General features: G+C 30.1%; 1 pseudogene; it reads left to right on the top strand.

The window, feature by feature from the left end:
• The first annotated feature begins 6,925 nt into the window (after positions 1-6,925).
• On the top strand, positions 6,926-11,574 carry LOC112722638 (uncharacterized; annotated as a pseudogene).
• Positions 11,575-11,786: the final 212 nt, after the last annotated feature.

Genomic DNA, 11,786 nt, shown 5'->3' with positions numbered 1-11,786 from the left:
TGTGATGGAGACTGGATGTAGACTGCACTGCACTTAGCAGCTGAACCAGGATATATCTTGGTGTAATCTTTCTTCTCTCCAACTCCATTTTTTATTTCTACTGCACAGGAGCAAAAACTAAAATTGTCTCGTGCCAAGTGACGAGACAAAAGAAAAAGTCTCGTGGCAAGTGACGAGCAAAAACAAAAAGTCTCGTGTCCAGAGACGAGCTAAAATAGAAAAGCCTCCTCTGTATTCAGCAAGTATCAGCAACATAAAAAAGGGGGCTAAGATTCAACCCCCCTTCTCTTAGCCACTGAAACCATCAAATACATTTATCTGCACTATTATGTGAGAAGCCATTTGATAACACCACTGAATCAAACTTCTCATGCCATTGTTTAGGCGCTTATTTTAGCCCATACAAAGACTTAATTAATTTGCAAACTTTCTTTTCATTTTCGGGTAGCACATAGCCTTTCGGTTGCTCCATATAAATTTCTTCATTAAGATCTCCATTTAGAAAAGCTGTTTTAACATCCATTTGATGTATATGAAGCTTGTTAATGGATGCCAATGCTATAAGAATCCTAATAGAAGTCATTCTTGCCACAGGTGCGTAGGTATCGAAATAGTCTAGACCTTCTTGTTGTCTAAACCCCTCGGCCACTAACCTTACTTTAAAGGTTTGTAATGAACCATCAGTGTTATACTTTCTTCTAAATACCCACATACATCCTATAGGCTTTGATCCTGGAGACAAATCAACCAAGACCTAAGTATTGTTAGATAATATTGAGTCCATTTCATCATTTATTGCTTCTTTCTATAAAGCAAAATCTCTTGAAACCATAGCCTCTTTGAACGTTTGAGGATCACCTTCTATGTTCATCACAATAGGAATCTTGTTTGTTACAGAATTCCCAGTTCCTTCTACCAAAAAGGTGATAGCTTGAGAAGAAATAAAATCTGGATCCAAGTCCTTTTCTTTTCTTACTCTCAAGCTCTTCCTTGATTCAACAACTACATTAGACACTAAGTCTAATATTCTATATGCTTTAGAATTTTGAGCATATCCTATAAAAGTGTCTTTTATGGCTCTTGGCCCCAATTTGGTTCTCTTTTGATCAGGAACTCGATAAAAGGCTAAACACCCCCACACTTTAAGATAATTTAAATTAGGTTTCCTTCCTTTCCAAATTTCATAAGGAGAAACCTTTCTATGTCTTGATGGTATCCTATTATGGATATGACATGATGTCAATAATGCTTCAGCCCATAAATTATAAGGCAATTTTGCATTTAGTAACATTGAATTAACCATATCCACTAAGGTACGGTTTTTCATTTCCGCCAAATCATTTTGTTGCGGAGTATATGGAGCGGAAGATTCATGCACAATACCATGTAATTCACAAAAGTGATCAAATTCATTAGAAAAATATTCTCCATCTCGATCACTACGAAGAACTTTTATTTTCTTATCATGCATATTTTCTACTTCCATTTTATATTTCTTAAACATTTCAAAAACTTCATCTTTATTTCTAAGCAAATACACATAAGTAAATCTAGAACAATCATCAATAAAGGTTATAAAATATATTTTTTCTCCTCTAGTAATATTGCCATTTAGTTCACAAATATCACTATCAATCAATTCTAATAAATGTGTATTTCTTTCAACCTTAGGAAAAGGTTTCTTAGTAATTTTGGATTGTATGCAAATATCACATTTCTTATTAAAATCCTTGTTACTAAGATCAATATAGTTATTCTTTTGCATATATTCAATTGATATGTAATTTAAGTGTGCTAATCTACTATACCATAACAAGAATCAACAACATACAAGGAAACATTCACTTTATTAATACTAAGTTTAAACATGCCTTCAGCACAATATCCTTTTCCTATGAATACATCATTCTTAAGCAAGATCACTTTATCGGATTCCATTACAACTTTGAATCCTTTCTTACACAAGAGACTAACAGAAACTAAATTTTTTCTCAAATCTGGAACATGAAGTACATTTATTAAACTTAATTTCTTTCCAGATGTAAAATTCAATTCCACAGTTCCTTGACCACAAATTTTGGCTGAGTTGTCATTGCCCATTAAGACTTCTCTATTGTTCACTTCTTCATATGTTTTGAATTGGTTGCGATCATTGCAAACGTGAACAGTAGCCCCAGAATCTAACCACCACTCAAGTGATTTTCCTTGTGTTGCTATGTTGACTTCTGTAACCATGCCAATATGCATGTTTTGTACTTTTTCTGCAACCATAGCAATTAGATCCTTCTCTTCCACTAAGTTGGTCTTTGGTGCTTCCTTTTTCAGAAGTCTACATTCTTTGATATAGTGTCCTTTCTTGTGACAATGATAACACTCTCTTTGTCTCTTCTTATCTTGCTTTGAATCTTTAGAGAACTTTCTTTTCTTCTTATTGGTGTTGTTTTCACCAATATGATTCACTTTAGGACTTTGAAAAAGATACACAACATCACGTTTTCGAGTTTCCTCCTCTATACGTATATGCCTTAGTAATTTTTCAATTGTGAAGTCCTCGCCAAGGTGTAAAAGTTTCTTCCTATAACCATTCCAAGATGAAGGCAATTTTAAAATAATTGCTCCAACTTGTAATGATTCAGTGATCACCACTTGTAGATCACAAAATCTACTTACAAGGATTTGTAATTCATGAATTTGATTCATGACCGGCATAGTATCATTCATAATAAATTCAAAATATTTCATTATAATAAACTTATCTGTTCCTTGTCGTTCGGTATTGTACTTTTCTTCCAAAGATTTTCAAATCTCCAATGGTGATTGAATTGACATGTAGAGATCATAGAGTCGGTCGGATAAAGTGTTGAGAATATGACCTCGACATGCGAAAGTATCTTCATCACGTTTCTTCTTCAATTGAACGATCTTTTCTTTCTCTTCCGGTGTGACATTTTCAATGGCATTGGCAATTGGTGTAGTCTTTGGATCAATCACATATGCAAGATTGAGAACCGAAAGAAGGAACATCATCTTGTCCTTCCAACGGTTGAAGTTTGTTCCATCAAAGCGATCTAACTTGACAAACTCTTGATTCATGACCTTGAACGTGGTGTTTTGATCTTGTGCCATCTTCAAGTAATATCTCTCTAAAATTGTTGGGTATATTAGTATGAGAAGATGACAAAATCTTATATTTGTGTAGTGGTTTCAAGGCACGATTAGATTGCTTTCTTTAGAGAGATATTTGTCCCCACACTTAGTTGCTATAGGGTTGATGACAATACTCTCCCAGGATACAATGAAACCTAAGAATTTCTTAATTAGTAATAGTAAGAAATTCTCAACTCTCTTGAACAAAGAAAATCACTTAATAGTTAATTAACATGTACACTTAGTACTTGTATGTTTGAAATAGTGGACAAAGACTTATTTATACATATTACACGTAGCAATTATGATTAGTTACATATACAAATGGTTGTGTCTTTTCTATTGCCAATAGATACAATGTTTTGAACATACACAATTCTTAAAGAGTTGTATTCCTTTAGTCAATAGACACAATATTTTGAACATACAAAATCCTTAAAAAGTTGTGTCCCTTCAACCAAATAGTACCGTTTATTAATATTAATAATAATATTAATAATAATATCAATAATATTAATAATATTAATTAATCAAATTTGTAAATACCCTTCAAATTTGTAAATATTTAATAAATAATATATATATTGTAAATAATATATTAAATAATTTAATATACAATATTATTTATTATAATAAATATTAATAATAATATAAATAATATATTTAATAATATTATAAATAATATATTTAATAATAATAAATATATTATTAAATATTAAATAATATAAATATTGTAAATAATATTATATTATAATATTTATATTATTTAATATATTAATAAATAATATTTAATATAATATTATTTAATTAATATTATAATATAATATATTATTTTTATAATATATTTATAAAAATAATATTATTATATTATATTATTTAATAATATATATTTATAAATATATATTTAATAATATAATATTATAATATATTATAATATATTTATATTATCTAAATATTATATAAATATTATTTATGATATTTATTTAAATATATTATAATAATGTTTAATAATATTTATAATATAATTTATTATAATATTTAAATATAATTTTATTATAATATTTATAATATATCTATTATTTTATTAATTTAAATATTTTATGATAAAATATTTTATAATTTTATAATATTATGATATAATAAAATATTAATAATGATAATAATATTATTTTTAACATAATGATAATTTATTAAAATATAATTTAAATCTATTATGAATGATAATAGATATTTAATAAAATAATTATTTTAATAAATTATTAATATATATAAATATTTCTATTATTAATTATTTTATAATTAGTTATCATGGATATTCATATTTTGTTAATATATTATTTTTAATATATCAACACACACCCTCTTTCTCTATTTTTATAAATTAATTTTATTTTTTTGTTAATATATTATTCATTCTTTAAATTTATTAGATAAGTAATTTTTTATTTTAATGTTGAGGTAACTTTATTTATATTATATTTTATTAAAATTAAAATTACTATAAACCAAAATATATTCAAAAAATATCCTCAATATCATTATTCTGATTCAAAAAGAGTATATATAAACCAAAATACATATTAGTTATTTATAAAAGATAATTTTTACTTAAATATTATGGATATTCATATTTGTCTTCATCTTTTTTAAGTGATAGGCCAAAATATAAATCTAAATATGGAGAGACCTTATTTTTTTATAAATAGTAAAAAAAATAGAATAAATAAGAATGCTTATTTTTTTGTTTTTAAATATCAAACTATAAGAATAATTAATAAATAAATAGCATAGTATAGCAATTATGTATCTGAAAAAAATCATTCTTAATTCATCATACATCTCCTTATCAATAACTTATTTAAGTCTTGAAAAATTGTCAGATTTATTGATTATAAAAATAAATATATCAACGCTTCAAAATTATTCAATTAAAAATTATATGTAACAAAATGAAAATAAAAATTTAGAAACATTATTTATAAATTAACTATTTATAAACGTTATTAAGTTTAATTATTTATTTTTAATATTATTTAATTTGAAGTCGAGATAAAAATTTATATTCAAAACACTCTTTATCTTTATGCATAATTTCAATTGATAAAAAAATATTTTTTTAATTTTATATTTAATATTTTAAATTTTCTTTAATTTTATTATTTTTTTAAATTATTAATTTATCATTTTTATTATATTCCCTTATCATATCAAACACTATTCTTTCTCTTATTATTATTCTCTATACACATACATGTCACTGTCTTATCGCCATTATTATATTACTTTGTTCTTTTTTATTTTTTTCCTTCTTCTTTCACCTTCTCTTAACCCCACTGTAATTATACATCTTTTATATGTTAATCAAATAACCAGTGTCATATGTCAAACAAATGATATTATAGAAGTCAAAATAAATTATGTTTTGTAATATAATTCATTTTAGTTTAATTTAAAAACAAATATTTATGTACTCAAATTTTAAATATAATACTCTGTATAATTAATAATTTAAAAATTAAAAAATAATATTATTCTATGTGAAGTAATTTAAAAAAGAAAAACAATGGATTTAACAAAATTTTAGACTTTTTCAATTGATCATTGACATGTACAAACATATTTAAATAAATTATTGGTAGGTGCAATTTTTTTTGTTGCGTCTTTTCTATGTCAATCAAATAAAAATTTAATTTTAATATCCTATTAGTGTAAAATAGTTTCATGTGCATCTAATTACGCAATACCATCAAAATTAAACTCATCAAATAATTAGAATACAAAATCATTAAATTTTTTGTTATATAATTTATTTAATTAATTTAAAAATAAATATTTATGTAATCAAATTTTGATTATAATATTTTACATAATCAATAATTTAAAAAAATAAAAAAAAATAATATCATTCAATACAAAATAATTTAAAAAAATGAGATTTAACTAAAAGGTAATAATTTGTAATTGTAATGAACGAAGGCGAGAGAAAAAATGGAGACGATACAATCACGATTTTAAAGGAAGGAGAAGGATGACAATAGTAAAAATACAGAGAAGTGTATCTAGCCGTGAGAGAAAAAGCACTACGAATCGAATAATGAGATAAAAAAAAAGTATAACAGAAGAATGAGATCTAACCTGTTGGTGTAAAGTACTCACATAAAGAATATACCCAAAACAAAATGAGAAGACCTATAAAAAATTATTTATCACTGCTAATGATTCTTTTCCTTCTTTCATACATGGCATCGAAAATCAACATTTGGCATCGTCATTATCTAGTTTAAAAAATCACAAAAACTCATCCAAATAATTGTTATATACAAAAGAGCACATCTAGAATGGAGAAGAAAATTAAAAAAAAATTGAAAAAAATAAATTATTGGAATGAAAAATTGAAAGAAGAGGTTACACATTTCTATGGTTATTGAAAATGAGATAGAAGAATATGTGTTGTTGTTAATGGTGGAAGTTTTTTTATTTAAAATAACTGACATATGTATGTATGAAGAACTTCTATCATTAAGGACAATATTAAAACATAAAGTTGGACACCAAAAATTCGATATTATATACTATTATAGATAATATTAATTAATCAAATTTGTAAATATTCTTCGGATTCTAAAATCGCGCAATCCAAGACTGGAGCTCACTCAGCTCAAAATAAATAAATAAATAATAATAATAATAATAATAATAATAATAATAATAAATTGAAAGAAGCCGGAGACTCGCACAAAACACACGCATATAAAATTACAAATCTCTCGTTACTCAAAAATTTGACGTGGAATCAGGTCTTCGAAATTGGACTTCTGGTTTTGGACACCTGATTTCTGTTGGTTACATTACATTTCGTTACGCTCTAATAGGGGGAGAGATAGAGTGGTGTTATAATAATAAGAAGAAGAATGGGGTGTTCATTTTCTGGTTTGACGCACTTTACGATTCCGTTAACGGAGGCGGAGATGTTTGGATCAACGAGAACCGGTTCCGTATCGTCAGGCAGCTCGGTGAAGGTGGCAACGCCTATGTCTTCCTCGTCAAGGACGTTCCCGCCGACAACATCTCCGGCGGTTTCTCCTCCAAGCTCAAACAGTCCTCTCACATTTCCGGTTCGCTCTTTTTCTCTTTTCTCTTCACTTGTCATTGCTTTGAATTGTGCTGTTTCGTTGCTGTTTTCTGAAATCGGCATTGTCTAATAGTATCGATGATGGATCAGATCTGCGTGATCTGTGTGAGTTTCGTCATATTGCGTTATGATGTGCGATTCTTTTTGGATCTTCGAAGTCGTTTTGTTCTCCGATTTTTGTCGGTGCCGTTCGATCTGGTGAAGTTCATTGCTAATTCGAGCTTCCTGCTTCTTGTATCTGTAAAATGCTGCCGCTTCGATTTGGAAGAGAGTTGTGTGTGTGCGCTATTGTTCATTTCTGTAATTTTGAAAGTAGTTGTGGTAAAATGATACTGTTTGTCCCCTTGGTGATTGATACGGATTGTTTTGTATATTTCCTTGCTCATTCAAGGGTTGGAAATAGGGGTTTCTATTGCATTTTGTCAACTCTTAAGTTTGAATCTGATAATCAGGGATGAAGATAGTGCTCTTTCATTGTTGTATACTTGTCTTTTTATAAGATTCTGAATAGGTGGCACACATAATTTGATTCAGCGGAGTGAAATTGATACATTGCTGATGTGTTTTTATGTAGAGGACGGAACATATGCTATGAAAAAGGTCCTCATCAAGAGCAATGAGCAGCTGGAGTTGGTCAGGGAGGAGATCCGTGTTGCATCACTGTTCAACCACCCAAATCTGCACCCGCTTCTCGATCATGCAATCATTTCTGTCAAGGTAAGTAGTTACAGCAGCAGTCAACACCCGTTCCTCTCCGAATCATATCAAAAACATAAATTCATCAAAACAAGAAAATGGTTTGTTTATTCAACCTCCATATTTGTTCTTTAGCTTTGGCTATGTAATTGGATTTATGTCCTGAAGTTGAAAACATGCTATCTGCTGGGTTTGGAATTCAGCAGTTTCCAGATACTATGTATGAAGGCTGTAGAATCCAATGCCTTCTAGGGGATACCTTCTATGGGCACTTGAACTCTGCCTTGACAAAAAAAAGCATTCAGCAGTCAGTATTTGGTGTTTTATTTTAACCAGTTTAAACTGAAAGTAATTCATTTTTCCTATGTGCACTTTGAATGGAAAAAGGATGGGTATCTGGTTTTTCTTGTGGATGCTCAACAAAAATTCTTGAGATATGTGATTGCAAAGGGATTAGAATGAGACTCTCAAAGCTTTTCAATGTAATGGGATAGAGATATGTACCAAGTGAGATCCTGCATATCCTGGCAAAGTTGATTCTAGTCTATTATTCAACCTTTTAAAATTGGATTATTTCGATAAGAATTGCTTCTTGCTTATGGTATTATGTCTTTGAAAACATAATATCACTACTAATGGTGCTATTTTACAAGGACCTTTATCTATTGCTGCTACAAGATCTGGTTTTCCAAACTTGGTTGGAATTATGTATAAATTGTGTGGTATGATGTGGCATTGCTAGTGTAGTTTCTTAATTGTTCTAAGTTGATAAGTGATAATTTCACTACATGGGAATGAAAATCATGTGAATTGCAACTTAATTGTTCCTTCCCTTGTTACAGTTGTTGTGCTTTTATATTTATGTTGAACATGGCCCTTTTGTTGGCAGCCTACTCCACAAAAATCTTGGAACCACGAGGCATACTTGTTATTTCCACTTCGTTTGGATGGAACACTGCTAGATAATACCAAGACAATGCAAGCCAGGAAGGAATCCTTTCCTACCTCTGATGTTCTTCAAATCTTTCAACAGGTAAAAGAACTTTCTTCTGTCATGTAATTGGCTTATTATAACCAGGGATCAGGTATCTCAAGCATTATAGTTGCAATTCAAGATTTTCAGCACATGATACTTTTTTTTTTTTTGGATAAAAACATATGTTACTTGTTTGACATCTATTGTATCCTTTTCTGATTGTCATGAATTTCATATATGTATTTACCTAGTAATTCTTTGGAATAGGTTATTTCCTCTGTTAAGAATCAAATTGAAGGATAAATATGGACATCTCTGGCCTATACTGCTTTTATACTACTTTTACATTTAGAATCTAAGAAGCAACCTTTCTTTTTTAAAATAAAAAAATAAAAAATAAAAATATTTTTTTTTGAAAACAAAGAGCTCAATACAATACAGTGGAGCAATCAAACAAGAGACAAAGTAACAACTTAAAAGTAACACAACAGCCATTAAGAATTTTTCCTGTCATCTCCGGCATAGCTATCAACAACTAGAAGGGTCCACACCTCTCCACTCGTTATAGTTCATGAGAGTCATGTGAGTAATTTCTTCAACACTTTTGCTTGTATTCTGAAATATCCTTCTATTCCTTTCTAACCAGATATTCCAAACGATCGCACGGAAGCATCTTAGTCATTGCTCTCTGTTCTCCATGCTCCTCGGCTCCTCTGTCCAACACAGAAAATGTTCTTTCATTGTGCCTGAAATAGACCATTGTTGGCCAAACATTGATATCCAAGCACTCCACACCTGCCAAGTAAACTCACAGCATAGAAACAAGTGTTGCACATGTTCCACATCTCTATTACATAAAACACAGGCGTTATCTAGCTGGTTAATGATCCCAAGCCGGCTTAAACTGACAAAAGTTTGATTTCTTCTGAAATCCTTTTAGCCCTGACAAATCAACTCAACAGCTTTGTGCAGGACTCGAGCATATGCATGGTTTAGATACTCCATATGCTCATAATGATGTCAAACCTGGTAATGTTCTCATAACACATAGAAAAGGACAACCGCCTCTTGCCATACTCATGGATTTTGGCAGTGCTCGTCCTGCCAGGAAGCACATTGGTTCCAGATCAGAGGCACTCCAGTTGCAGGTGCTTTGTTCAGCCCCTTTTTTTTTTCTCTCTAAATTTTTTTATAAATGAAATTCATGCATTGTGCTAACCGCATATTAGATTTATTGATTTATTGATGCTCTTGCCCCATTTGTAGTTTGTGAGCTTGTATTTCCTAATATTGTAGAAACTAGGCTTATATGCATCAGCAGGCTAGTGTGAGATCATTTTGATTTTGTTACTCCCCATAATAGCTTCTGTTCCATTTGTAAATACTGAATTGCTTATCTACATTCTCATTCGGGTTTTACATGTATGGGAGGATTGTGTTTAAATTTCAGTCATCTGACCTTCTCTTTTCCTATTTTTTGTCTTCCTATGTAGGAATGGGCAGCTGAACACTCTTCTGCCCCTTTCCGAGCTCCGGAGCTGTGGGAATGCCCAAGCCAAGGTGATATAGACGAGAGGACTGACGTTTGGTCACTAGGATGCACATTATATGCAATAATGTGAGAATTGATTTTTCTTTTGTATGTGTTTAAGCTTTATGTTTAAAACTTTTTACAATTTTGCTGCCTTAATGGCATTACACCATGCATCTGTTGATGTACTTGAGTTATGCAACCCCACGTCCCTATTGACAGTGAATACTAAAGAACAAACTCATGTGCAAGCCATCTGTGCATAGATTATTGATTTGGGCAATGCTCATGATCAAAAGATAGAAACACATGAAGTGAAATCTGCTGGCTCTGCACTTTAGTTTTGTTTTGTTTTGCTATCCAAGGGTTGTTCCTTGACATTAACCATTGATTTGGCACTCCACCGAAGTCCAATGGCAGAGTTGTTTACTGTAATGAGAAAATAAATGCGTTAATTTGTTAGATAATACAGTGTAATAATTATTATCACTTGATTGATTTTTGCAGGTATGGGGTATCTCCATTTGAATATGCACTTGATGAGCCTGATGGAGACCTCCGATCAGCTGTTTTAAATGCTAAAATCAAATGGCCAACTGAACGTAAGTCTCAATATCCAGACGCTCTTCATCAGTTTGTATCGTGGATGCTTCAGCCCCAGATTGCTGTGCGGCCCCGGATAGATGATATTGTTATTCATGTTGATAAGTTGATTGCAAAGTTCTCTGGTTGAGTTACTTTGGGAGAGATTTAAGAGAACAGTTGAGGCATCGTTACACATTGCAGTTGTTAAAATTTCATGTGCCTCCCCTATCTATTGAGATAGATAGAAAATGAATAGTTCCCTGCCTTAGTTTTTATGTGTATCTTTACAATTTTTTTGTGGTAGTCTAGGTAGTCGGGCATTGGGCTTAATTATTATTTCGGTAATTTATACATAATTTTGTCTATTGTAATTTATGAAATGGCCAGTCTCCCTGTAATCTTCTTCAGGATTCATGCGCATAAATGGCATATGGTTTATTTACTTATGCAAATATTTGTATGTTATATTGATAAATTTGTGTTATATACAAAAATTTGTGTCCTATACTTTAAAAGTTTATGTACTATATCAATAACTTTTTGTGCTCTCCTACAAAAACTTGTGTGCTGCAAAAAGCACGAAAGAGGAAAAATAATACACATGTCCGACGTATGTCCACATTTTTTTCCGGTGAACTTCCACTAACTTAATTGGACTTGATTACAAAAAGACTTACATGTAACATCACTCTTGTCATAATCAGAACACAGCAGTGATG

Source organism: Arachis hypogaea, chromosome 11 (assembly GCF_003086295.3).
Source record: "Arachis hypogaea cultivar Tifrunner chromosome 11, arahy.Tifrunner.gnm2.J5K5, whole genome shotgun sequence".
Lineage (NCBI taxonomy): Eukaryota > Viridiplantae > Streptophyta > Magnoliopsida > Fabales > Fabaceae > Arachis > Arachis hypogaea.
Note: the sequence above shows the minus strand (reverse complement) of the source record. Positions and strands in the feature narration are given on the sequence as shown.